This window comes from Rhinolophus sinicus, chromosome X, assembly GCF_036562045.2.
Source record: "Rhinolophus sinicus isolate RSC01 chromosome X, ASM3656204v1, whole genome shotgun sequence".
NCBI lineage: Eukaryota > Metazoa > Chordata > Mammalia > Chiroptera > Rhinolophidae > Rhinolophus > Rhinolophus sinicus.
The window spans coordinates 88,836,442-88,842,441 of record NC_133768.1 but is presented as its reverse complement, the minus strand read 5'-3'; positions in this window follow the sequence as shown (position 1 = coordinate 88,842,441).

The window sequence follows — 6,000 nt, the reverse complement described above, 5'->3', positions numbered from 1 at the left end:
AAGAGTGTATGAGGGTTCCTTTTTTTCCACAGCCTCTCAACACTTGTTACTATTTGTCATGTTGATGATAGCCATTCTGACTGGGGTGAGGTGATATCTCATTGTGGTTTTGATTTGGATTTCTCTGATGATTAGTGATGTTGAGCTTTTTTTCATATGTCTATTTGCCATTTGTATGTCCTCTTTGGAGAAATGTCTCTTCAAGTCCTCTGCCCATTTTTCAATTGGGTTGTTTGTTTTTTTGTTGTTGAGTTGCATGAGTTCCTTGTATATTCTGGATACTAGCCCCTTATTGGAGGCACTGTTTGCAAAAATCTTCTCCCATTCAGTTGGTGGCCTCTTTATTTTGTCAATGGTTTCTTTTGCTGTGCAGAAGCTTTTAAGTTTCATATAGTCCCATTAGTTTATTTTAGCTTTTACTTCCATTGCCTTTGGAGTCAAATTCATAAAATGCTCTTTGAACCCAAGGTCCATAAGTTTAGTACCTATGTTTTCTTCTATGCAGTTTATTGTGTCAGGTCTTATGCTTAAGTCTTTGATCCATTTTGAATTAACTTTGGTACATGGTGACAGATAGCAGTCCAGTTTCATTCTTTTGCACGTGGCTTTCCAATACTCCCAGCACCATGTATTGAAGAGGCTGTCTTGTCTCCATTGTATGTTTTTTGCTTCTTTGTCAAAAATTGTCTGTCCATATTTATGAGGGTTTATTTCTGGGTTCTCAATTCTATTCCATTGGTCTACATGTCTGTTTTTCTGCCAGTACCACGCTGTTTTGATTATTGTTGCCCTGTAGTACAAGCTAAAGTCAGGGAGTGTGATACCTCCAGTATTGTTCTTTTTCTTAAGATTGCTTTGCCTATTCGGGGTCTTTTGTGATTCCAAATAAATCTGATGATTTTTTGTTCTATTTCTTTAAAAAATGCCATTGGGAATTTCATGTGGATTGCATTAAATCTGTATATTGCTTTGGGTAATATGGCCATTTTAACTATGTTGATTCTTCCAATCCATGAGCACGGAATGTCTTTCCATTTCTTTGTGTCTTCTTCAATTTCTTTCAAAAATGTCTTATAGTTTTCAGCATATAGGTCTTTCACATCCTTGGTTAAGTTTATTCCTAGGTATTTTATTCTTTTTGCTGCAATTGCAAAAGGAATTGTTTTTTGTATTTCTTTTTCTGAGATTTCATTGTTAGTATATAGGAAAGCAATGGACTTTTGTACGTTGATTTTGTAGCCAGCAACTGCACTGTATTCGTTGATTGTTTCTAATAGCTTTTTGGTGGAGTCTTTAGGGTTTTCTATATATAGCATCATATCATCTGCAAAGAGTGATAATTTAACTTCTTCATTCCCAATTTGGATGCATTTATTTCTTTCTCTTGCCTGATTGCTCTGGCAAGGACTTCCAACATTATGTTGAAAAACAGAGGTGATAGGAGATAGCCCTGTCGTGTTCCTGAAGGTAGAGCAAAGGGCTTCAGTTTTTCATTCTTAATTATGAGATTAGCAGAGGGCTTGTCATATATGGCCTTTATTATGTTAAGGTATTTTCCTTCTATATCTATTTTATTAAGTGTTTTAATCGTAAATGGATATTGTATCTTGTCGAATGCTTTTTGTGCATCAATTGATATAATCATATGATTTTTGTCCTTTATTTTGTTTATGTGATGTATCACATTGATGGATTTGCAGATGTTGAACCATCGTTGTGCCCCGTGGGTGAACCCCACTTTGTCGTGATGAATGATCTTTTAAATGCATTGTTGTATTCGATTTGCTAGAATTTTATTTAGGATTTTTGCATCGGTATTCATTAGCGATATTGGTCTGTAGTTTTCTTTTTTTGTGCTGTACTTACCAGGTTTTGGTATCAGGGTAATGTTGGCCTCATAAAATGAGTTAGGGAGTACTGTCTCTTCTTCAATTTTTTGGAAGAGTTTGAGCAGAATTGGTATTAGATCCTCTTTGAAGGTTTGGTAGAATTCACTAGTGAAGCCATCTGGTCCCGGACTTTTGCTTTTGGGAAGGTTTTGGATGACTGATTCAATTTTGTTACTGGTGATCAGTCTATTTAGATTTTCCAGTTCTTCATGGTTCAGCCTTGGAAGGCTATATGTTTCTAAGAACTTGTCCATTTCTTCTAGGTTGTTGAATTTGGTGGCATATAGTCCTTCATAGTATTCTTGGATGATCCTTTGTATTTCTGTGGTGTCTGTGATAACTTCGTCTTTTTCATTTCTGATTTTGTTAATTAGTGTCTTCTCTCTTTTTATCTTAGTGAGTCTAGCCAAGGGTTTGTCAATTTTGTTAATCTTTTCAAAGAACCAGCTCTTTGTCACATTAATTTTTTCTATTGTCTTTTTGTTCTCTATTTCATTTAGTTCTGCTCTAATTTTTGTTATTTCCTTTCTTCTGCTGACCTTGGGTTTTACTTGTTCTTCTTTTTCTAGTTCTTTAAGGTGTAACATGAGGTTATTTATTTGGGAGTTTTCTTGTTTCTTGAGATAGGCCTGTAATGAGATAAATTTCCTCTTAAAACTGCTTTCGCTGCATCCCAAAAATTTTGGTAGGATGTATTTTCATTGTCATTTGTTTCTATGTATCTTTTGATCTCTCCTCTAATTTCTTCTTTGACCCAGTCCTTCTTTAAAAGTATGTTGTTTAATCTCCATGTATTTGTGTTTTTCCGCTTTCTTTTTGCAGTTGATATCCAATTTCAAAGCCTTGTGATCAGAGAATATGCATGGTATGATTTCAATCTTCTTAAATTTGTTGAGACTGATTTTATGTCCCAATATATGGTCTATCCTTGAGAATGTTCCATGTACACTAGAAAAGAATGTATAGTCTGATGTTTTAGGATGAAGTGCTCTATAAATGTCAATTATGTCCATTTCATCTAATGTGTCATTTAGGGCTACTATTTCGTTATTTATTTTCTGTTTGGATGATCTATCCATAGCTGTCAATGATGTATTTAAGTCCCCTAGTATAATTGTGTTTTGGTCAATTTCTCCCTTTAGTTCTGTTAGTAGTTGCTTGGTATATTTCGGTGCTCCCTGATTGGGGGCATAAATATTGATGACTGTTATGTCTTCTTGTTGTACAGTCCCTTCACCATTATGAAATGTCCATCTTTGTCTCTTGTTATCTTTTTCACCTTGAAGTCTGTTTCATCTGATATCATTATGGCTACACCTGATTTTCTCTGGGTACCATTTGCTTGGAGTGTCAATTTCCACCCTTTCACTTTGAGTCTATGCTTGTCCTTGTAGCTGAGATGTGTCTCTTGGAGACAGCATATGGTTGGGTTTAGTTTTTGATCCAATCTGCTACTCTGTGCCTTTTTATTGGTGAGTTCAGTCCATTTACATTTAGGGTGATTATTGATATGTGAGGATTTCCTGTCATTCTATCTTTATTTTTCTGGTAAGGCTGTGTCTCCATTGTTTCTTTGCCTTTTTGTTGTTGTCTATTATTTCTGTGTGGTGGTATTCTATGATGTTTCCCTCTGTTTCTTCTTTTATTTCAGTATATATTTCAGTTCTGGATTTTTTTGAGTGGTTACACTAAAGTTTATGTAAAAGAAAGTTTGATGTTTAGAGTATTCCATTTTCTTCAGCACGCTTACTTTCTCCATTCCCATATTCTGGTTCAGGCCTTTACTCTCCCCCTTTTTGAGTTTTGGTTGCCACAAATTGTCCCTGTTGATGGTGGTCGAATAGCCTCCTTTAGTATTTCTTGTAGTGCAGGTCGTGTATTAGAAAATTCCCTCAGCTTCTGTATGTCTGGAAAGGTCTTTATTCCTCCTTCATATCTAAAGGATATCTTTGCTGGATATATTATTCTTGGCTCATGATTTCTCTCTTTCAATAGTTTGAATATTTGGTTCCACTCCCTCCTGGCTTGTAGAGTTTCTGCTGAAAAATCTGATGATAATCTAATGGGCTTTCCTTTGTAAGTTACCGTCTTCTTTTCCCTGGCTGCCTTGAGGATTCTTTCTTTGTCGTTGATTTTAGACAGCTTCAATACAATGTGCCTTGGAGAAGGCCTGTTGGGATTGAGGTAACTAGGTGTTCTATTTGCTTCTTGGATTCGAGGGTCCAGTTCTGTCCACAAATTTGGGAAGTTCTCATCGACAATTTGTTTGAATATATTCTCTGTTCCCTTCTCTCTTTCTTCTCCTTCTGGTATGCCCATTATTCTTATATTGCTCTTTCTGATGGAGTCAGAAAGTTCTTTCATTTCTTTTAAGTCTCAAGTCTCTTTCTTCTTCCATCCGTGTCATTTCCAGGTTTCTATCTTCGATGTCACTGATTCTTTCCTCCATCTGGTCAACTCTACTACCTAAGCTGGTTATTTCATTCTTAATTTCTTCTATTGAGTTCTTAATCTCCAGAAATTCTATTTGGTTCTTTTTTATAATTTCAATCTCTTTCGTAAAATGCTCATGCTGTTCTTTGATTGTGTTTCTGAGTTCATTTAACTGCCTATCTGTGTTTTCTTGTATCTCGCTAAGTTTTTTTCAGAACTGCAATCTTGAATTCTCTGTCATTTAAGTCACATATTTCTGTAGCTTTGAGTGCCTTTTCTGCAGATTTTTCACTTTCTTTCTGAGCTGTCTTGTTGCCTTGGTTATTCATGGTGATTACTGGTTTACTATTTGTCTTCCTAGACATCTACAGGAGTGGCTTCTGAACAGGTTGATAGGAAGCGGTCTTTCTTTTGTTTTCCAGTCCTTGTTGGTAGAATGTTTTATATTTTCTCCAACTGTAGCTTATGTTTCTTCGCTCACACAGTAGTGCTATGTTTTCTCTGCACTATTCCAGCTTCTCACAGAATGGGGGGATTTCCTGGTAGACAGGCTTTTCTTCTGTTAATAGTTCGTCTAGGTCACAGGGCGCAGTGTCCCGGTGGGTATGCGGAGAGCTTTTGATGTTCCAAAGTTCTTCCAGCTCCAGATTCAGAGCCTGTATGTTTCAGCAGTTCTGTTTACTCCTGCAGGGATGTGCCCTGATAGGTGGGGTCAGGGGCGGGGTGAGTTGTGAGAGGTGGCCCAGAGCAATGGTGGCGACCACCACCACATCCGGTCCTGCTTCCATGGTCCCTCCCCTTTGCCGGAACTAGTTGACCTGCGAATCTTTGTCTGCGGTCCACAGTTCTCAGAACAGCAAATATTCTATTCTTTTGATCTGACACTGCTACTGTTCCGTTTCTAGCGCCGGGCAGGTGGGTGCGGGGCGAGCTCTGGGAGGGTATGGAGGGGGAGGCTAGTCTCAGTGTCTAAGGCTTCTGTTCTCTGCTTGGCAGTGAGGGCTTAAACCACCGTTTTCAGCCTTCTTCCCTCAGGCTTTTCTCCGAGGTCTCTGCCGTGAGCGTTGCATTCAGCCATATTTTATGCTGCCCCCTCAGCCCTGTGGGCCATAAGCGGAGCCCTAGCAATCCGAGTTCTTCCCTCTCCCACAGCTGCGGTAGTTCCGGGAATCATCGAGCTAGGAGCACAGAGCTAGTTCTGCATCCTGTGCCTGCGCGGTTCTTTCTCTGCACTTCTCCCTTTCCTCCTAACCCCGCTCGCGTGAATCTCCCACCTGTAGGTGATTTCAGTGGTGGGCCTCTTTGTCTTGCCTGTCTGCTCTGCAGGGAATCCTTTGTCGAGTTTTTGTTGTTGGATTCGTTGTAAATTCCAGGGGAGCTTTACAGAGGCTCACCGCATGCCGCCATTTTTCCAGAACCCCCTCTTCTATTGAATTCTTAATCCTCAGAATTTCTATTTGATTCTTTTTTATAATTTCAATCTCTTTGGTAAAATGTTCATGTTGTACTTTGATTGTGTTTCTGAGTTAACTAAACTGCCTTTCTGTGTTTTCTTGCATCTTGTTGATTTTTTTCAGAACTGCAATCTTGAATTCTCTGTCATTTAAGTCACATATTTCCATATCTTTAAGTTCCTTTTCTGGAGACTTGTCACTTTCTTTCTGAGCTGTCTTGTTGC